The sequence below is a fragment of the Lutjanus erythropterus genome, chromosome 18 (genome assembly GCF_056507025.1).
Source record: "Lutjanus erythropterus isolate fLutEry1 chromosome 18, fLutEry1.hap2, whole genome shotgun sequence".
Lineage (NCBI taxonomy): Eukaryota > Metazoa > Chordata > Actinopteri > Lutjaniformes > Lutjanidae > Lutjanus > Lutjanus erythropterus.
This window is the reverse complement of record NC_139334.1, coordinates 24,278,048-24,302,156: the sequence shown is the minus strand read 5'-3', so window position 1 is coordinate 24,302,156 and position 24,109 is coordinate 24,278,048. Positions and strand designations below refer to the sequence as shown.

At 38.9% G+C, this 24,109-nt stretch overlaps 1 long non-coding RNA gene and 1 pseudogene across 1 annotated transcript in view; one reads left to right on the top strand and one right to left on the bottom strand.

Annotated features, from left to right (window-relative positions):
- The window catches only part of LOC146311111 (uncharacterized), a 93,396-nt gene that overhangs the window by 51,005 nt on the left and 18,282 nt on the right, over positions 1–24,109 (bottom strand). The gene's annotated exons all lie outside the window — the stretch shown is intronic.
- On the top strand, positions 1,797–5,980 carry LOC146311113 (uncharacterized; annotated as a pseudogene).

The window sequence follows — 24,109 nt, the reverse complement described above, 5'->3', positions numbered from 1 at the left end:
TCTTAGTTTGATCCTATTTTCTGCAAAATAACCAAATACTCACAATGATCATCTTATTGATTTGCATCACTTTAAACTCTATTCTGGTTTCAGGTAATGTCATCAAAATGGTTCAAAGAATTTTAATTCAGACGTGCAACAAATTGGTTCATATATTTTCTTGTGTGCAGAACTTTTTGCATCATTTTACATTTTGTTTCATTAGTTTTTTCATTCACCAGTATTTATGCTCATGTTGTATTTTGTCTGATGTTTCACTGATCCTTTTTCAACAGGCTCCTCTAACAGTGTCCACCAGACTCCACCTGACATCCTCATCAAACCAAAAGAAAGAGCCAAAATCAACTGTTCACACAGCGACACAAACGTTGACCGAATCCTCTGGTACAAGCAGTCAAATGGAGAACTACAGTTGCTGGGATACTTGTTAGCAGGCAGTGAAACCTTAGAACATGGAGTGAATGTGACAATAGAAGGAGGTGCAAATAAAGATGAGACCTGCACATTAACAACTGAAGAAGTCAACCAGAACAGCAGTGCAGTTTACTTCTGTGCTGCGAGGTACACAGTGCTACATATCACTGCTCCTCAGTACAAAAACCTCATCAAACATATTTTCATGTCTGTACTACAGCTCACAGCCTCTTGCACCTGTATTCCTTCTTCTCAGTATGTGCTGCTCTATCTTTAATCACACCTTTCATTTTATCTGGAATACTGGATTTGAACTAGAACTCAACTAATATGGAACTTTTGAGAATGATACTGATATTGAATTTTTATAAGACAGAACATATTCAGGATACAACAGTCTCAGCAATAGATTACCAACATGAAGACATCACAATAACAACACAATGTCACAGTATTAAGCTGCACAATAACAACAATTAAAAACATCATTAAAACACAACTAGAGCTCCTCTTCTTCTCATAAACATTACAATTGTTTTAAATCTAACTCACCTAAAGTGTTGTTTTCTGCAGCATATGTTCTGGTAAACATTTAAGCCAATACAGTATTTCTGTGATCGGCTCATATCAGGCCAGATGATACAACACTGCTGACACACATCCATCCCTTCATCTCATGTACTGTAGGAGGACCTCCAGGACCACAAATACTCCAAGTTACACTTTGATTCACTGTGTGGTTTTGATAGAACAGCTAACAGAATCAGAGAACGTCACACACCGCAGAGACACTCCTACTCTTTATATGTGTCTGCAACTACATTAACAGATTCATTCAAGACTCTGTCTTCCAGAACATGGACATTATCAAACATGGTGGCCTCAGCTTTTTAATATTTCTGCTCTGGATGAAAGGTGAATTACATTAACAGCACAGTGTCAGACTGATATTTTAAGGCTGACAGAAGAGGGTGACGAAGGTTTTAAGGTGGTCCACTTTAACATTTTCACGATTAACTTAACTGTTATTATAATTATTATTATACACACAGGTCTTACTGATGGGAGAGATGTGACCCAGACTGACATGCTGTGGAAAAACCAAAGCGACAAAGCAACAATGAGCTGCAACCAAACAAAGGGTGGCATTTATATCTACATGTACTGGTACAGACAGCTGCCAGGAGAAACGATGAAACAAATAGTGTCCACTGTTGCAAACAGCAAGCCTGACTTTGAACCAGACTTCAGAGATGAGAGATTCTCAGCCACCAAACCTGATGCTCACAGTGGGACATTCACAGTGAACAAACTGGAGCCAGGAGATCAAGGCTTGTACTTCTGTGCTGTGAGTGAACACAGTGATACAGACACATGTGAAAGCTGAACAAAAACCCCACGTGCACAGAAAATGATTCGTCTGCTCGACTGTAGGGGGACCTCAAGTATCACAGAACATCACATAACACAGAGACACTCCCACCTGCATCTCTTCATGTCTCTGTTGTGACGTCACACCTCCCATCACACAGACTGACAGAGACTCTGGTCTCTCAGTTCATTTAGTTCAGAACACAATCATGATCACAGCTGCTCTGATCAGACTCTCTGCAGCTCTGCTCTGTGTTTCAGGTACTGTAGGTTTCTGTCAGCATATCAAGAACTCACTGGAGATGACTGCTGCTTCTGTAACATCATATGTCAATTTTTACCCTCACAGGTCTGACTGATGGGAGTGATGTCACTCAGACTCCTCTGCTGTGGAGGAACCAGGGTCAGTCGGCCAAATGAACTGCAGTCACAGTAAGGATGCAACTTTCGTCCAGATGTACTGGTACAGACAGCTGCCAGGGGAGATGATGAAGCAAATAGTTTTCACCACTACAAATCCTCCACATAAATATGAAGAAGGATTCAGTAAAGAAAAATTTCCAGCAGAGAAGAAAGATGCTCAGACTGGATCTTTGACAGTGAAGAATCTGCTGCCTGCAGACAGTGGAGTGTATTTTTGTGCTGTGAGTCAAACACAGTGATACAGGTGACTTAGACAGCTGTACAAATACCTACATGACTAGAAGATAACAGTCTGTTTGATGCACCAGAGGGAGCTTTACACCAAAACTGATATCTGTGACTGTTTGTACCAACAGATTTTTGTTAATATTTGGTCATTATTTCTGGTAATAGTGGCTGTGAAAAACTATTTTTCAACATACGCCTGATAAATCTTTTTCACAGGATTGATAATGTCACAATACATGATAAATGGTAAATCACAAAACAAGGTAAATGTGAATAATGATGAACTGGTGAAAGCATTTCAAATATTCTTATATTGTACACTGAAGATCTGCAAATTTGCTCAAAAAATGTTGTGATATTTGATTTTGTCCATACTAAGTTATAGAAGTTTCCTCCTGCTGTGTGTTTTAATGTCAGTGATGGTTTTTAAATTCAGGGGTAAAACTGCAATGTTTTGAATTATTAACAATTTTGAAGCACAAAAATGTTTTGTGACGAAGTCAGTATCTTCATACACAGTACAAACAGTATTTATGTTCTGTTGATAACGGTGTGGTCAGAAATTACTACATGGAGCTTTAATAAAAATTCACATTAAATTCCAACATCGTTCCAATATTGTTTTTCTTCTTTCCTTGTTTTCTAAAATGATGAATCAATTGTCAAAATAGTTGGCAATTAACTTTGTTTTGATTGACTAATCAATGCAGCTCTAATGATTTATTAACTTGATGTAAAGTTAATGCATTAACTGTGAGGGTAACAAGCTGCAAATTTCACACTCAAGACACAAACAACCACATTGGTTTGGGTGTCTGGGTTCATTTCAGGTCTTTGTTATTGTGTTTCCTGTCAGAAGGTGGCAGCACAGCATGTCTGTGGTGTGAAGTGACACTTGAGAGGAAAATGCATCATGACAACACAACTCAATAATGTTTCTGTTCCTGATGAGAGAGTTTGTGAATATTCAGTAAGAACTGCACACACACACACAGATGAACACACAGTAACAACAACAAATATGTTCTTAAATTCAGTCATAAAAGACAACAAGATGATCACTGTCTTCTGCACGGCCCTGAATGTCATGATGGTTTCAGGTTACATACACAGTGCTACATATCACTGCTCCTCAGTACAAAACCTTCATCACACATTATTTTCATCGTATACCCGCTCACAGCCTCCTAACACCTGTGTTTCTTCCTCAGGATCATTATCTTCACACAGAGACAGTGGTGTGTTCAAGGTACTTAACATGAGTTATATATATTTTTAGAAGAGGAGGATGAACAATGACTCCACCCACCTCATGACCTGGGAGGTTTTACTCTAAAACAAGGTTGGAGATACTCAGTATGAATGTTTCTTTCACTGCAACGACAAACTGATGATCTTAGTTTGATCCTATTTTCTGCAAAATAACCAAATACTCAAAATGATCATCTTATTGATTTGCATCACTTTAAACTCTATTCTGGTTTCAGGTAATGTCATCAAAATGGTTCAAAGAATTTTTAATTCAGACTTGCAACAAATTGGTTCATATATTTTCTTGCATCATCATTTTGCATTTTATGTCTTTAGTTTTTTAATTCACCAGTATTTATGTTCATGTTATATTTTGTCTGATGTTTTGTTGATCCTTTTTCAACAGGCTCCTCTAACAGTGTCCACCAGACTCCACCTGACATCCTCATCAAACAAAAAGAAAGAGCCAAAATCAACTGTTCACACAGGATTGAAAACTATGACCAAATCCTCTGGTACAAGCAATCAAATGGAGAACTACAGTTGCTGGGATACATGTATGTAGGCAATGAAAAACTAGAACATGGAGTTAATGTGAAGATAGAAGGAGGTGCAGAAAAAAATGAGACCTGCACATTGACAACTGAAGAACTCAACCAGAACAGCAGTGCAGTTTACTTCTGTGCTGCGAGGTACACAGTGCTACATATCACTGCTCCTCAGTACAAAAACCTCATCAAACATATTTTCATGTCTATACTGCAGCTCACAGCCTCTTGCACCTGTATTCCTTCTTCTCAGTATGTGCTGCTCTGTCTTTAATCAGTAACACTGAGGATCCACAGGAAGTTACAGACCTGTTGAAGAGGAGGAGGCTGAACTATGACGCCACCCTACATGACTTCATGTTGGTTTCCTGATAGGAGGGTTTAGTCAAAAAAAGGGAAATAATCAGTAGATAAAACTGCTGGTACACTGAACAATGACACAATGATTTTGATCTTGTATAATTCAATACAAGCAAACACTCTGAAGAAAACATGATCATCTTATTACTAAGCATTACTTTTAACATAATTCTGGTTTCAGGTAACAGCATCACAATTATTCTACATTTACAATTTTCATTATTCAGGTTTTCAACAAAAGCTGTTTATAGATTTGTTTGTGCACAACAAGTTTAATATTCTGATCGTGTTGTGTTTGGATTTGTTTGCTTTGGGGATCCTTTTTCAGCAGCTTCCTCTGACCAAGTCCAGCAGACTCCACCAGACATCTACAGCAAACAAGGAGACGAAGCAAAAATCAACTGTTCACACAAAATTTCAAACTATAATCAAATCCTCTGGTACAAGCAGTCAAACAGAAAACTACAGCTCCTGGGATACTTGGTTGGAAGTCGTGGAAAACTAGAGCCCAACCTGACTATGAAGATAGAAGGGGGTGCAAATACAGGCGAGACCTGCACATTAACAATAGCAGGACTCAACCAGAACAGCAGTGCAGTTTACTTCTGTGCTGCTAGTTTACACAGTGCTACATATCACTGCTCCTCAGTACAAAAACCTCCACATCTCTGTGTCACAGCTTACAGCCTCTTGCACCTGGAATAAACTGCTCTAACCAATCTTGGTCTCCTGATTAAAATCACATTATAATGGGAGGTCCTTCCTGTGGAGTAATGTCTTTGACATCACATCTCCTGTTATAAAAAGCAGCCTCAGACATTCACTATGTTTGCATGTCATGTTAACAGGATCACTATGACGACTCAAATTCTCAGCCTGAGGACAGCAGTGTGTATTTCTGCATCATCAGCAAACACAGTGATGTGAGAAGCTGAGCAGCTGAACAAAAACTGGTGACGATATATTTGATGAGTGTATCAGAAACCAAATTTCATTCCAGTAGGTGGAGCTGGAGGACTGTGACATTTCATGTAGCTGGTTTCCACTTGGTAGGAGGGAGTTGATAAAGAGTCTACAGTAAACAGAACCACTCAGTGTTCTGTGTTCATCCAGACAGGAGATCAACATGTCAACATTATTCTTTTTATCTTGGATCATTGGTAATCACTTTTACCACTCAGTAACAAAACTTTATCTTCAGTTTTTGTACAATGTTGATTGATTTTCTGTCTTTCTAGGTGTTTGTCTGGGTGTTGAAGTCGACCAAACTCCTCAAGCTCTCCTCAGACGACCTGGAGACCAAGTCCAGCTCGTCTGCACCCATGAAAAAACTGACTTCTTCCTCATGCAGTGGTATCAAAAACCCCATGGAGAGCGAGCTCTGAAACGTATTGGACATGTGTACCACGACAACAAAGAACATGAGGAGTCTTTCAAAGAACATTTTAACATCACTGGAGATTTGAGTGGAGGGAAAGCAAAGAACGGCTCTCTGTTTATAGTCGACCTGAAGGCACCAGAGCACAGTGCAGTGTACTACTGTGCAGCTAGTGAAGCACGGTGACTGTTGTTTCCATCTCCTTCATACAAAAACTCTGAGCCAACTTTCATCAACGTTTACGGTTTTGAATTAGATCCTGAACAGGCCCCGCCCAGCCAGCTGCTCTCAATCAGATGTCATTATCTCAGCCAGCCAGTTCACAGTGGTGCCGTTTCATCTTCATTTCCATTTCCTTTTCAAACCTCAGTCAGCTCAAGAGAGCATCAGCTGGATCTCAGTCATTCACAGTGACAGACAAAGACTTAAATCCCTAAAACTCTGTGACACTTGGACATGTTAGTCGTCCTCATCAAACCAAAAGAAAGAGCCAAAATCAGCTGCTCACATAACAACACAAGATTTGATCAAATCCTCTGGTACAAGCAGTCAAATGGAGAACTACAGTTGCTGGGAAACATGTATTTAGACACTGGAAACATAGAAACTGGAGTGAATGTGACGATAGAAGGAGGTGCAAAAAAAGATGAGATCTGCACATTAACAACTGAAGAACTCAACCAGAACAGCAGTGCAGTTTACTTCTGTGCTGCGAGGTACACAGTGCTACATATCACTGCTCCTCAGTACAAAAACCTCATCACACATATTTTCATGTCTGTGCTACAGCTCACAGCCTCTTGCACCTGTATTCCTTCTTCTCAGTGATTAATTGATTATCATAATAGATATAGATTAATTTTCTTTTGATCAACTGCTCACTTAATGGACTGATTGTTGTGATCTAATGGACTCAAGTGCTCAAATTAATTAATATACATTGTTCCTTCTTTAATGAATTTTCTACAGACATGCTGAATACTGCAAGTAGGCAGGAGTGAAGAGAAATAAAACACTGGGAGAAATGTGATTCTATATTTGATTTTGATTCAATTTCACTCATTCAATCATTTTTCAATTTAATATTGAAATTACGACACTTCTATATGTAACAGGATATTCAACCCCAAGTCTATTGGAGACCATTCACCAGTGGTTATTCATGACCAAAACATAGTCCAGGTTGAGTCATATAAATACCTGGGCATACACACTGACCATAAACTAACATGGAGTGTTCAGGTAGATAATGTCTGCACTAGGGTCAAAGAGCGCCTACTCTTCCTTCGCAACCAGAAGGTGTTGCTCCTCTTCTACCACGCTGTAGTTGAGAGCATCCTGTGGTATGGCATCTCAGCTTGGTTTGGCAAACTCAGTGTACAACTGAAGGCCCACATTACCAGGTTTATGCAGAGAACCATGAAAATCATGGGAGTCAGGCAGCATGCCACACTCAAGTCTATCTTTGAGCAAACCATTATAAGACAGGCCCAGAAGATAATCTTAGATCCCACCCATATCCTCCATCATGAGTACCAACGTCTGCCCTCAGGCAGACACTTTAGAGTCCCCCAGTGCAGGCTTAACCGCTTTAAGAACTCTTTTGTCCCCTTGTCCATTAAAGCCTTAAATGGGAAGCTAACTGTAGCTTAACCATACGTGTATGCGCAGGTACATATGTGCATGCAAATATGTATGTATGTGTGTGTATATGTGTTATTATATTTATGTATGTGTGAATACACACACAGACACACACAGACACACACAGACACACACACACACACACACACACACACACACACACACACACACACATATCTATTTATTTTCATTTATTTATTTAATTTCATTTGTACATGTACTGTAGACAGCTATGTGGGTGAACTGTATATATGCAGGAAGTGTATGTGTAAACTTTTAGTATCTTTTAACAGCAGGTACCACATGTATCCAAGACAAATTTCTTTTGGGACAATAAAGTCTATCTTGTCTTATCTTATTCTTATGATGGTTATAATGTTAAGAGGAGGAGGATGATGCTCTATGACTCCACCCACCTAATGTCTTCATGATGGTTTGATGACAGGAGGTGTTACTCAAAGACGATGACGGACAGAAAATCACTTTAACTGCTGATACACTGAGAATATCTTTCATATGAAAAAACAGACAAACACAAAAGACAACATGATCATCTTATTCCTAAGCATTCATTTTAACATTATTCTGCTTTCAGGTAATGTCATCAAGAGATTTTAACAACATCTGTTTGTACTTTGTGCTTTGACTTTATCTGTAAGTGATTTTTATTATGTTGATGATTTTACAAGTGCTAATATTTACAGATGGTCTCCTGTTTTTGGTTGATGTCTTTTTAACAGGTTCCTCTCCCAGTGACCAAGTCCACCAGGATCCACCTGACATCCTCATCAAACCAAAAGAAAGAGCCAAATTCAACTGTTCACACACTAATTCAAATTATAACCAAATCCTCTGGTACAAGCAGTCAAATGGAGAACTACAGTTGCTGGGAAATATGTATGGAGGCACTGAAAACATAGAAACTGGAGTGAATGTGACGATAGAAGGAGGTGCAAATACAGGCGAGATCTGCACATTAACAACTGAAGAACTCAACCAGAACAGCAGTGCAGTTTACTTCTGTGCTGCGAGGTACACAGTGCTACATATCACTGCTCCTCAGTACAAAAACCTCATCACACATTATTTTCATCGTGTACCCGCTCACAGCCTCCTAACACCTGTGTTTCTTCCTCAGGATCATTACTCAGATCTTCATACAGAGACAGTGGTGTGTTCAAGGTACTTAACATGAGTTATATATATTTTTAGAAGAGGAGGATGAACAATGACTCCACCCACCTCATGATCTGGGAGGGTTTACTCAAAAACAAGGTTGGAGATACTCAGTATGAATGTTTCTTTCACTGCAACGACAAACTGATGATCTTAGTTTGATCATATTTTCTGCAAAATAACCAAATACTCAGAATGATCATCTTATTGATTTGCATCACTTTAAACTCTATTCTGGTTTCAGGTAATGTCATCAAAATGGTTCAAAGAAATTTAATTCAGACTTGCAACAAATTGGTTTATATATATTCTTGTGTGCAGCAGTTTTTGCGTAATTTTACATTTTATGTCGTTAATGTTTCAGTTCACCAGTATTTATGTTCATGTTATATTTTGTCTGATGTTTCGTTGATCCTTTTTCAACAGGCTCCTCTAACAGTGTCCACCAGACTCCACCTGACATCCTCATCAAACCAAAAGAAAGAGCCAAAATCAACTGTTCACACAGGATTGAAAACTATGACCAAATCCTCTGGTACAAGCAGTCAAATGGAGAACTACAGTTGCTGGGATACTTGTATGTAGGCAATGAAAAACTAGAAACTGGAGTGAATGTGACGATAGAAGGAGGTGCAGAAAAAAATGAGATCTGCACATTAACAACTGAAGAACTCAACCTGAACAGCAGTGCAGTTTACTTCTGTGCTGCGAGGTACACAGTGCTACATATCACTGCTCCTCAGTACAAAAACCTCATCAAACATATTTTCATGTCTGTACTACAGCTCACAGCCTCTTGCACCTGTATTCCTTCTTCTCAGTATGTGCTGCTCTATCTTTAATCACACCTTTCATTTTATCTGGAATAGTGGATTTGAACTAAAACTCAACTAATATGGAACTTTTGAGACTGATACTGAAATCAAATAATAATCAATTTGCAGTAACAGTAACACTGAGGATCCACAGGAAGTTACAGACCTGTTGAAGAGGAGGAGGCTGAACTATGACACCACCCTACATGACTTCATGCTGGTTTCCTGATAGGAGGGTTTACTGAAATAAAAGGGAAATAGTCAGTAGATAAAACTGCTGGTACACTGAACAATGACACAATGATTTTGATCTTGTATAATTCAATACAAGCAAACACTCTGAAGAAAACATGATCATCTTATTACTAAGCATTACTTTTAACATAATTCTGGTTTCAGGTAACAGCATCACAATTATTCTACATTTACAATTTTCATTATTCAGGTTTTCAACAAAAGCTGTTTATAGATTTGTTGTTTGTTTGCTTTGGGGATCCTTTTTCAGCAGCTTCCTCTGACCAAGTCCAGCAGACTCCACCAGACATCTACAGCAAACAAGGAGACGAAGCAAAAATCAACTGTTCACACAAAATTTCAACCTATAATGTAATCCTCTGGTACAAACAGTCAAACAGAGAACTACAGCTCCTGGGATACTTGTTTGCTGGCAGTGGAAACCTGGAGCCCAACCTGACTATGAAGATAGAAGGGGGTGCAAATACAGGCGAGACCTGCACATTAACAATAGCAGGACTCAACCAGAACAGCAGTGCAGTTTACTTCTGTGCTGCTAGTTTACACAGTGCTACATATCACTGCTCCTCAGTACAAAAACCTCCACATCTCTGTGTCACAGCTTACGGCCTCTTGCACCTGGAATAAACTGCTCTAACCAATCTTGGTCTCCTGATTAAAATCACATTATAATGGGAGGTCCTTCCTGTGGAGTAGTGTCTTTGACATCACACCTCCTGTTATAAAAAGCAGCCTCAGACATTCACTATGTTTGCATGTCATGTTAACATGATCGCTATGGCGACTCAAATTCTCATCACATTTGTATTTTTGTCTCTGTGGCTTCAAGGTACAAGAACTAAACAGTGTAATAGATGTGTAGGTTTTGTTATATCCATAAGTAGATAATCTGTTTCACTTTTTATATGTCTGCAAGTAAAACCTGAAGCAAAAATACTGACTTTTGTGATGTGAGAAGCTGAGCAGCTGAACAAAAACTGGTGACGATATATTTGATGAGTTTATCAGAAACCAAATTTCATTCCAGTAGGTGGAGCTGGAGGACTGTGACATTTCATGTAGCTGGTTTCCACTTGGTAGGAGGGAGTTGATAAAAAGTCTACAGTAAACAGAACCACTCAGTGTTCTGTGTTCATCCAGACAGGAGATCAGCATGTCAACATTATTCTTTTTATCTTGGATCATTGGTAATCACTTTTACCACTCAGGAAGAACACTTGATCTTCAGTTTTTGTACAAACTTGATTGATTTTCTGTCTTTCTAGGTGTTTGTCTGGGTGTTGAAGTCAACCAAACTCCTCAAGCTCTCCTCAGACGACCTGGAGACCAAGTCCAGCTCGTCTGCACCCATGAAAAAACTGACTTCTACCTCATGCAGTGGTATCAAAAACCCCATGGAGAGCGAGCTCTGAAACGTATTGGACACGTGTACCACAACAACATAGAACATGAGGAGTCTTTCAAAGAACATTTTAACATCACTGGAGATTTGAGTGGAGGGAAAGCAAAGAACGGCTCTCTGTTTATAGTCGACCTAAAGGCACCAGAGCACAGTGCAGTTTATTACTGTGCAGCTAGTGAAGCACGGTGACAAAAATCCCCTCTGAACCAAACAAAAACTGTGCTCATTTCTTTATCATCAGTGGTTTTGAATTAGACAAACACCTGCTTTTGTGGTTACATTTTGTTTGAGGCAGTCATATCAACAGTAATGTGACTCTGTTTCTGGACTAATTTATCTAGGAAAGCTATTTAGGCTCAATTTACAGGAGAGAAAAACATAATATCAATTTAATGGGTCAAAATAAGTTAAACCACTCCTCCCTTCCACAGCACTTGTGTTTCCTCAACTTACATAAAAACCACTATCCTGCACCTTTCAATCATTTTGGAAATCATATGGAAATTGTGACACTTCTATATTTAACATGATGGTTATAATGTTAAGAGGAGGAGGAGGATGATGCTCTATGACTCCACCCACCTAATGCCTTCATGATGGTTTGATGACAGGAGGTGTTACTCAAAGATGACGCTGGAAAAAAAATCACTTTAACTGCTGATACACTGAGAATATCTTTCATATGAAAAAACAGACAAACACAAAAGACAACATGATCATCTTATTCCTAAGCATTCATTTTAACATTATTCTGCTTTCAGGTAATGTCATCAAGAGATTTTAACAACATCTGTTTATACTTTGTGCTTTGACTTTATCTGTAAGTGAATTTAATTATGTTGATGATTTTACAAGTGCTAATATTTACAGATGGTCTCCTGTTTTTGGTTGATGTCTTTTTAACAGGTTCCTCTCCCAGTGACCAAGTCCACCAGGATCCACCTGACATCCTCATCAAACCAAAAGAAAGAGCCAAAATCAACTGTTCACACACTAATTCAAATTATAACCAAATCCTCTGGTACAAGCAGTCAAATGGAGAACTACAGTTGCTGGGATACATGTATGGAGGCACTGGAAACATAGAAACTGGAGTGAATGTGACGATAGAAGGAGGTGCAAATAAAGATGAGACCTGCACATTAACAACTGAAGAACTCAACCAGAACAGCAGTGCAGTTTACTTCTGTGCTGCGAGGTACACAGTGCTACATATCACTGCTCCTCAGTACAAAAACCTCATCACACATTATTTTCATCGTATACCCGCTCACAGCCTACTAACACCTGTGTTTCTTCCTCAGGACCATTACTCAGATCTTCACACAGAGACAGTGGTGTGTTAAAGGTACTTAACATGAGTTATATATATTTTTAGAAGAGGAGGATGAACAATGACTCCACCCACCTCATGACCTGGGAGGGTTTACTCAAAAACAAGGTTGGAGATACTCAGTATGAATGTTTCTTTCACTGCAACGACAAACTGAGGATCTTAGTTTGATCCTATTTTCTGCAAAATAACCAAATACTCACAATGATCATCTTATTGATTTGCACCACTTTAAACTCTATTCTGGTTTCAGGTAATGTCATCAAAATGGTTCAAAGAAATCTGAATTCATACTTGTAACAAATTTGGCTTATATATATTCTTGCATCATCTTACATCATTTTATATTTTGTTTCATTAGTTTTTTAATTCACCAGTATTTATGCTCATGTTGTATTTTGTCTGATGTTTCGTTGATCCTTTTTCAACAGGCTCCTCTAACAGTGTCCACCAGACTCCACCTGACATCCTCATCAAACCAAAAGAAAGAGCCAAAATCAACTGTTCACACAGGATTGAAAACTATGACCAAATCCTCTGGTACAAGCAGTCAAATGGAGAACTACAGTTGCTGGGATACTTGTTAGCAGGCAGTGAAACCTTAGAAACTGGAGTGAATGTGACGATAGAAGGAGGTGCAAATAAAGATGAGACCTGCACATTAACAACTGAAGAACTCAACCAGAACAGCAGTGCAGTTTACTTCTGTGCTGCGAGGTACACAGTGCTACATATCACTGCTCCTCAGTACAAAAACCTCATCACACATATTTTCATGTCTGTACTACAGCTCACAGCCTCTTGCACCTGTATTCCTTCTTCTCAGTATGTGCTGCTCTATCTTTAATCACACCTTTCATTTTATCTGAAATACTGGATTTGAACTAGAACTCAACTAATATGGAACTTTTGAGACTGATACTGAAATCAAACAATAATCAATTTGCAGTAACAGTAACACTGAGGATCCACAGGAAGTTACAGACCTGTTGAAGAGGAGGAGGCTGAACTATGACACCACCCTACATGACTTCATGTTGGTTTCCTGATAGGAGGGTTTAGTCAAAAAAAAGGAAATAATCAGTAGATAAAACTGCTGGTACACTGAACAATGACACAATGATTTTGATCTTGTATAATTCAATACAAGCAAACACTCTGAAGAAAACATGATCATCTTATTACTAAGCATTACTTTTAACATAATTCTGGTTTCAGGTAACAGCATCACAATTATTCTACATTTACAATTTTCATTATTCAGGTTTTCAACAAAAACTCTTTATAAATTTGTTTGTGCACAACCAGTTTAATATTCTGATCATGTTGTATTTTGATTTGTTTGCTTTGGGGATCCTTTTTCAGCAGCTTCTTCTGACCAAGTCCAGCAGACTCCACCAGACATCTACAGCAAACAAGGAGACGAAGCAAAAATCAACTGTTCACACAAAATTTCAAACTATAATGTAATCCTCTGGTACAAACAGTCAAACAGAGAACTACAGCTCCTGGGATACTTGGTCGGAAGCAGTGGAAAACTGGAGCAAGACCTGAATATGAAGACAGAAGGGGGTGCAAGGCAAGATGAGACCTGCACATTAATAGCAGGACTCAACCAGAACAGCAGTGCAGTTTACTTCTGTGCTGCTAGTTTACACAGTGCTACATATCACTGCTCCTCAGTACAAAAACCTCCACATCTCTGTGTCACAGCTTACAGCCTCTTGCACCTGGAATAAACTGCTCTAACCAATCTTGGTCTCCTGATTAAAATCACATTATAATGGGAGGTCCTTCCTGTGGAGTAATGTCTTTGACATCACACCTCCTGTTATAAAAAGCAGCCTCAGACATTCACTATGTTTGCATGTCATGTTAACAGGATCGCTATGACGACTCAAATTCTCAGCCTGAGGACAGCGGTGTGTATTTCTGCATCATCAGCAAACACAGTGATGTGAGAAGCTGAGCAGCTGAACAAAAACTGGTGACGATATATTTGGCAAGTGAATCAGAAACCAAATTTCATTCCAGTAGGTGGAGCTGGAGGACTGTGACATTTCATGTAGCTGGTTTCCACTTGGTAGGAGGGAGTTGATAAAGAGTCTACAGTAAACAGAACCACTCAGTGTTCTGTGTTCATCCAGACAGGAGATCAGCATGTCAACATTATTCTTTGTATCTTGGATCATTGGTAATCACTTTTACCACTCAGTAAAAAAACTTTATCTTCAGTTTTTGTACAAAGTTGATTGATTTTCTGTCTTTCTAGGTGTTTGTCTGGGTATTGAAGTCGACCAAACTCCTCAAGCTCTCCTCAGACGACCTGGAGACCAAGTCCAGCTCGTCTGCACCCATGAAAAAACTGACTTCTACCTCATGCAGTGGTATCAAAAACCCCATGGAGAGCGAGCTCTGAAACGTATTGGACATGTGTACCACAACAACAAAGAACATGAGGAGTCTTTCAAAGAACATTTTAACATCACTGGAGATTTGAGTGGAGGGAAAGCAAAGAACGGCTCTCTGTTTATAGTCGACCTGAAGGCACCAGAGCACAGTGCAGTGTACTACTGTGCAGCTAGTGAAGCACGGTGACTGTTGTCTCCATCTCCTTCATACAAAAACTCTGAGCCAACTTTCATCAACGTTTATGGTTTTGAATTAGATCCTGAACAGGCCCCGCCCAGCCAGCTGCTCTCAATCAGATGTCATTATCTCAGCCAGCCAGTTCACAGCGGTGCCGTTTCATCTTCATTTCCATTTCCTTTTCAAACCTCAGTCAGCTCAAGAGAGCATCAGCTGGATCTCAGTCACTCACAGTGACAGACAATGACTTAAATCCCTAAAACTCTGTGACACATGGACATGTTAGTGGTTATCTAAACACTTCTGAGTATCCTGTTTTATTTTAAACAAGTCAAAATGATCAGTTTTCTCTTTTTCTGCTGCCTGACAGGTAATAACTTTTAACAACAATTCATTTTAAATTCCATCCATTTATCAAAATGTAAATAATTCACTTTTTTTCTCTTTCCAGGTGGTTGTCTGGGTCTTGAGGTCTGTCAGTCTCCTGATCTGGTCACAAAATTTGGTGACAAAGTGCAGATTTTCTGCAGCCATAATAAAACTGACTACAGGGTGATGCTCTGGTACCAGCAGTCACCTGGAGACACAACTATGAAACTTATTGGATATTTGAACTATGGAAATGTAAACATGGAAGAGCAATACAAGAAAGATTTTAATATGTCTGGAGATTTGAGTACAGATGAAACAAAGAATGGTTCTCTAATCATCCAAGTCAAAGGAGTTAAGCAGAGTGCAGTGTACTACTGTGCAGCTCGCAAAGCACGGTGACAAAAATCCCCTCTGAGACTGACAAAAACTCTGCTCAGTTCTTTATCGTCAGTGGTTTTGTGGTTATATTTTGTTTGAGGCAGTCATATCAACAGTAATGTCTGTTTCTGCTCTACTTTATCTAGGAAAGCTATTTAGGTACGATTTACAGGAGAGAAAGACTACTACTACTACTACTATCAATTTGATGGGTAAAAGGTGCACATATATTCAAACGTTTTGTGTGTCACATTGTTTGTTTTGAAGCCTACCAATGAATCTATTTTGCATTGCAGTGTGTATCTTAACTAGAAATATAAAACATGATTCTTTAGTCAGGGACAGAGTCAATAGTTTTGTATTTTTCATTAGTTTCTATTTTTATTTCATATTTAATTTTTGTTCTCAATCCAGTTCAGTTTCAGTTAGTTTCTAGAGTAAGTTTGCTCCTTTCAGTTTAGTTATGAATGTTTAAAAAGTGTTACTTTTGGTTTTATCATTTTCATCATCAGTTGTTTTTGATTGTAATACTGGGTGTGTTAGGGGCAAAACTTATGAATTTCAGAACAGTAAAACAACGCAAACTAGGGATACGTAATTAATCTAAATATTATTGACAGACAGCAAACTTCTCAGATGTGTGTTTTTACTTGAGTGTGTAAGGTACAATAAATGTTTTTGTTTAAAAATTTAAAATCGTGTGAGACAATCATGAAATCAATTCTTAATGAGAAAAATTAGGATTCATGGGTTGGGGGCGGTGGGTGGTGTCTGCCAACTAGCACACAGTGACGGCGTTTCTTCATCACTTCCCTTTCCTCTTTAAACCTCAGTCACATCAGTCGAGTTGTAAGTTGATTCTCAACAAGAATGCCGACAGTGTGATCTGAAGTCCAGATCCCAGAAACTGACAAAACTACATCGACAGAGTTTAAATTTCATCTAAAGACTTACAGACTTATGTTCTATGTGTGACAAAGACACAATGATCTGCCTTCTAGTTTTCTGTTGCCTGTCAGGTAGTAATTTGAAAAAGTTTTAACTCTTTTAAATGTGGCAATGTTTCTATTTTAATATCCTATCAAATGGAAATCATTTGTTCTTTTTTTTCCAAACCCAGGTGGGTGTTTTGGTCTCGAGGTCCGTCAGTCTGTCTCTGATCTCATCACAAAACCTGGTGGTAAAGTGCAGATTTTCTGCAGCCATGATAAAACAGACTACAGGTTAATGTACTGGTACCAGCAGCCACTCAGGGAAACAGCTATGAAACTCATAGGATTTTTGTACACTCAAGCCGTACATCTGGAAAAACCATATAAGCAACAGTTCAACATCACTGGAGATTTGAGTGGGGGTACAGCAAAGAATGGATCACTTGTGTTCCAAACATCTGGAAGTGAGGACAGTGCAGTGTACTACTGTGCTGCCAGCTATGCACAGTGACTGTTCCTTCTGTCTCCCTCATACAAAAACTAATCTAACCTTTTTTCAACATTTATGGTTTTGAATTAGAACCTGAACAGGCTCCTCCCAGCCAGCTGCTCCTCATTTGATGCTTTTACGTGTGCCAGCCCAAACACAGGAAGAGTGTTGTTTGCACACTTCCCTTTTCAAACCTCAGTAGAGGTTTATAATAAAGCTGATGGTGAAAGTCAGTGTGATCTGATGTTAGAGCTCTACTATTTAAATCCCTAAAACTCTGGCCTGTAATCTGTAATCTTTTGAGTTACTGCTTTATATTCAGGAAGTGAAAATGATCTGTTTTCTTTTTTTCTGTTGCCTGTCAGGTAATAACTTGTCAAATACAATTAACTCATATGAATGTGGAAGTTGTTTTATTTTAAATGATTGAGTTCTTTCTTTTCTTTCTCTCTCCAGGTGGTTGTCTGGGTCTTGAGGTCCGTCAGTCTGCCACTGATCTCATCAAAGAACTTCATGACGAAGTGCAGATTTTCTGCAGCCATGATAAAACTGACTATACGATGATGCTGTGGTACCAGCGGTCACCTCGAGACACAGCTATGAAACTCATTGGATATTTGAACTATGACCTTGTTCAAATGGAGAAGCCATATGAAAAAGACTTTAATCTGACTGGAAATTTGAGTGGGAATACAGCAAAGAATGGCTCTCTTACAATCAAACTAAACAGTCAGGATCACAGTGCAGTTTATTACTGTGCAGCCAGATATGCACAGTGACAAAAGTCTCCTCTGAGCTTTACAAAAACTCTGCATCATCCTTTATCAGGGTTTTGAATAAGACAGACTAAACTGTTCATAGACACCTGCTTTTGTGGTTGTGGTTTGGTTTGGTGCAGTCATCAGTTAATGCATCTGTGTTTGTATTTTATTGTTTCGTTCTAATTTAGTACTGAAAGGATCAGTTGGTTAATTGATTAGTCATCAACTGTTAAATTAATCGCCAACTATTTTGATAATCTATTCATTGTTTGAAATGTCCAAATCTTTGATTTTAGCTTGTAAAATGTCATACTTTCTGGTTTGTTTAGTCCCCTACAAAAGTAAAGTGAGTATCTGTGGTTTGTGGACAAAATAAGACATTTTGTGCTTAAAAATGTCCACCCATCTTTTGTCCATAAGCACTTATCCTTGACGGGTTGGGGGGGGGGCAGCTGGCGTCTATCTCAGCTGACATTCATCTCAGGACTAACACATAGAAACAGACAAACTTTCACACCTACGGGCAACTTAGAGTTATCAGTTAATCTATTATGCTGCATGTGTTTGGACTGTGGGGAGGAAGCCAGAGAGAACCCACGCAGACACCAGGAGAAGACGCAAACTCCGCACAGAAAGGGCCAAACAACTTATCAATTAATCAATAATGTAAATAATCAAATTTGCAGCCCTGTTCTAAATTAAACCAGATAAGGACTATTTTTAAAATCTAATGAAATCTGTCAAAATATTTTTGTGGCAGAATCAGGTTTAAGGATGTGTGTATCTGTATCAGTTTGATATGTAACTGCATGAAACCACTCCTCCTTTTTACATCACGTCTGCTTCCTTCTTAAAAGTGGCTCAGTTTTGTAGGAGAGCACAAACAGCAGAGACCCTGTCTTCACTTAATACTGCATTTTGTCCATAACTTCAGAGTAACCCATGATGATTAGATTTCTCTTTTGTCATTTCCTCACAGGTAACAGCTGCTTCTTTCTGAAGTTAAGATGTACAGTACTATTTAACTGCACATCTAAAATCAGTAATCTGTTCAACTCTGCTTACAGCAGGTATTTCTCTGGGGGTTCAGATCAATCAGTCTCCCCCTGCTGTCATCACAAAGGCTGGCGAGGATGTACAGCTCGTCTGTACACACGGACAAAGTGACTACAGAGTGATGCTGTGGTACCAGCAGTCACCTGGAGACAAGGCTCTGAAACTTGTTGGGTTCGGATATACACAGTTCAGCGAAGACAGCGTGGAAGAGCCATTTAGAAAACACTTCAAACTAGCTGGAGATCTGAGTGGAGACACAAAAAATGGTTCACTTTTCATAACTGACGTAGACACACTTCAACACACAGCGACATACTTCTGTGCTGCGAGAACCACAGTACATCAAACACTTATCTGCTCTTGACAAAAACCTCTTCCCCCCTCCCCTCTGAAACTGGGTTAAAGACTTTCTCCAATGAGATTTTTGGTTTGACTGATTTGTTGAGGACACGTCAGCAACAGCCATCCAACTTTTCTGAATTAAAAATCTAATTTTTAGTCATAGTCTTGAAGACATTTGGTGATATGGCTTCTTCTGAGCAGCACCTCTGAGGGACGTCACCCCCTTAATGACATCCAACACAGGGGGGAAAAAAAACTTTGAACACAATAACAAAATATACAGCTGGAGTCAAGAACCAACCACCTCACTAATGGTTTAAACTTTAAACTAATGCAAAAATAAAAAAAAAACAAATCATGGTGCAAACACTAACCAACAGTAACACTTGCATTTTGGAACATAAAATAACTTATCACATTTTTATTGTTTTTTATACTATAACAGCATGACAATTAGGTTGTTTGTTTTTTTTTTTGAAAAAAAAGCAAAAAAAAGTGGGTATAAAATAACTATTTACACAAACCTAACCCTAAATTTATATATATATAAAAAAGAATTAATAAATGTGATTCAGGTCGAGGCAGTGAAGACTCGCTGTAGTAAAGGGCATTTAAGTCTAACTAGCAAAGATTCTCACACTAAGTGAGGAGAAAAAAAAACAGATTAGACAGCAGAAAGAGTTTAAGGTGTTTTCTCTAAAATGAGCCAAGAAAGGATTCCATGGTTTGCAAAATCTATTAGTGGCACCCCTTAAAGAAAATGCTGTTTTGTCAAGAGCAATAAGTAATAAACCCCTTGTGCACAGGGGGGTGAAAAGGTGTCTCTCTATTCTAAAAGGACCAGACTCTGCTTTTGAAAGGTGGGAGATGAGACTCCAGAAATGGCCAGCAGGGGGCATTGCTGGACTGATTTACCAAGGCAGGAGGAGATGAGTGAAAAGATATTGAACCAATATCAACTGATTTTGCTTCATGACCAGGACATGTGGACATAAGTGACTGGGGTTGATTTTCAGCATTTGCATGCTGCTCACATCAGGAAACGGTTTTGACAATTCTTAAGCTGGCAGAGAGGACAAGCAGCCTGACAGGGACTAAAAGTGTGTATGAAGACAGTGCATCTGACCCTGTGTCCTCATAGCTGCCCAGTAGTACACTAAAAAAAAAAATTGAATGTTGAAGGGTTTTCACTGATATTATGAACTGAAGCACATTAATAGCACACCATGATAGAAAAGCCTCAATATGTCATAAGCATGGAGCAAAAACCCAGTTACTGTCAGAGGTTCATCCTCCAGACTGGCAGATTTTTTCCTCTTGAAAGACAAACAAGACTGAATGAAAGAAAGTTTCTCAGAGTCGACTTAAGCTGTGATTTCTCTACATCACTTCCTGCTCCTCCCTCTGATGCACCAAACAAAACACAGACCCCAGTAGGTTCTTTACAATCAACATGATGCCATCTCATCTCATCGTCTCCATCATTATTTTGTTCTGGATTAAAGGTACTGTATATTCATGAAGACCATTTGTTCCTATTCAAATCGGAATCAACCATAAAAAGAGAAAGAATAACATTTTTATTATGTCTGTTCTTTTGGTCTCATATACTTGTTATTGTGTAATCAACTCAAGTGTACAATGATTTAATTAAGTTTCTATTACTTTATACAATAGAAGCAGGCAATACTTGACATTATATCTTGATCTCTTTACAGGAGTTTACCTCAGCAAAGAAAAACTTTTATTTCAGACTCCATCTGAACTGTTGTTGAAACCAAACGGTGAAGTCAACCTGATTTTCACGCATCAAATCCCAAACTATGATACTATTCTCTGGTATCGGCGCTCAGCGGGAGACACTTCCCTAAAGCTGATTGGCTTCATGTATTTTACAATTCCTAACATTGAGTCGCCATCTCAAAGCCGCTTTAAGGTGAGCGGAGATGGAGGGAAAACAGCTCATCCTCACATACTGAACCTGACACACCCTGAAGACAGCGGAGAATATTTTGGAGCAGCATGTAAAGCACAGTAATAAAAAGAGAGACTGTCTCATACAAAAACCCCCATAATGATCCAGCAGATACCAGCACACCCCGCAGGAAACCACTGAAAACATGTGACACGGTGCCAAAACTCCACAGACAGACAGAGTGTTTATCATTACTTTATTTGATTTTTTTTTGTTTGTTTGTTTTGGTGCCAACTAACCCGCTCTGACGCTCACTGAAGTCACACAAACACAACATTACGCTATTCTGACCAGTCAGTAGTCTGCAGTGTTTGCTGGCTTACCTTTGTCATTGTTAGGAAAAGAAATTACTCCTTGTCGTCGAATAGAGAGACTGTCCACTGCGCACTGTGGTGCACATTACAACACGGCATTTCCCTATGAGTTTAATAGAAAAAGGAGCGTATAAATATAGGGTGGTTTTGAAAATCATACAGTCTGCATTGCTTGATGTCCTGGTAACACCTTTTTATCATCCAAGCCCACATATAACCTGTAGTTTATGCAAACATTTAGTTTAGTTTATGAAGAAAGGGATGTAGTTTTAATATTCCATAGCTTTGACTTTTATGTATGTCAAAATAAAACAAGACAGTGGACCCAAAAAATGCAGACAGCGACACAGAAAACAGTTTAAATGCTTTTAATGAAGCAAACGAAGGAACACAAGCTTACGTAAGTGCAGTAAGGCCTCAACCAGGGTCCAGAAAAACAAAAGAATCCACAACAGGCAAAACTCAAAAACAGTCCAAGAAAATGAGTATCAGGTCCAACATGAGAAGGCAGGGTGACACACAAAGGGCAACGACCAACTGACACAGAAACAGAGAAACACAGGAACTAAATAGACCAAGGAACTAATCAGACACAGGTGGACAGACAGGTAATGCCAATCAAAAGAGCGGGAAAAGTACAAAGACAGGAAGTAAAGGCAAGACACATGAGGGAGGACCAGGACTACAAAATAAAACAGGAAATAACCAACAAAAAAAAAAACTAAATAAACCATGGTTCTGACCTAACCAACAATATCCGACTTCACTATTACAACATAGTCGAAGAAGTTATGACCCTTCAAAAGTCAGTTTGTTTTTCCTGGTAAAATACACTTCATATTTTGGACATGCTTGGATATCTCAACTCAACAGATGACGTCACAAGAAAATGTCATAGTAATGTTTAAATATGTTTGAACAGATTCCCTCAGCTCATTCTTCACAGCTGTCTGATCATTTCTGCATGAATCACAGCAGGGAGCAGTGGAAACCCACCAACATGAAGACTGCTCGAAGCTCCTCCTTCCTTATTACAGTTTTTTTTTTCATTAATGCTGTTGCATACCTCTGTTTAAGTCACAGCTAAGTTTTGTGTCACTACAGAGAACATCATGATTGTTTGACATGAGATGTTTTATATGCAGTAAACAAAATGTTTGTAATTTTGTTTTTTTCTCTGTCTTTGCTCACAGGTAGGAGTCAAAAGTTGAGTGTAATTTCTCACTAAAGTGATAAGAAATTTCTGTTTATATTCTGTTTTTCTTTTTGTCCTCTAGACTTTGTGTTATCATCGCTCACAGTCCAACAATCTGCAAATCCTTTGATGAAATCTGAAAACGAAGAAGCCCGTTTTGACTGTTACCACGGAGACAACAACTATCCCTACATGCTGTGGTACCAGTACAAGTCAGCAGCAGGAGGCCAAAGGGCCATGGATCTGATCGGACTGCTTCATTATGAAAACCCAACTCTCGAGAAGAACTTCGAAGCACATTTCAACATGACAGGCCACTCAAAGGGCCGAGCTCAGCTCATCATCTCCAACGTAAACCCAACAGATAGTGCAGAGTACTTCTGTGCAGCCAGTATACACAGTGCTTCAAATCCTCTGGCTCCTTTACAAAAAGCTCCTGGCTCACAGTATCAAACTTGCACCTGCATCAAGCCTAAACTGCTTCATAAAGAGGTAGTGACACTTTTATTTGAGAATCAAAAGGCAGGTTCTGAAGTTTTCTATCCCTGCAATATCCAAGAGGACAACAAAGGTAAAAAAGTAATGCACGATAAAAACTGAAAAAAAGTTGCGCTGTGCATTTTAACCACTTTACCTTGCTGGCAAACAGCCTTTTCTGATGAGACACTAAGTTATATTGCTGACTTCATACCACAGGACCCTTTTTAGCAAAATTTTATATTTTCTCATTTACTTTTACCTTGATTGGTTGTTAAATCTGAACTATCCTTTTAAAACACCAAAGTCACACAATAACACAAACAAACTGAAAGTTTAAGCCAGTAGTAGAACAGTTTTTTTTGCTGTTTTTGCCAAAGAAGTCTGTTAAGATTTGGACAGAGTGATATTTGGCTTACAAAACAGCTGTGAACAGAATTTAAATATGCACCTAAACTGATGAGATTTGTTTTTAAGAGGGAATTTTTTTCACTGGTGAAAATATGTTTTGTTTGTTGACCCTGTCCACAACAGCACATTGCTTAGCCTCCTACACCAGTACTCCTCTCTGCTTCTCCAAACTGAGGTCATGCTGACCACCATCTACTGAAGGTAAAACATTAACTGTGG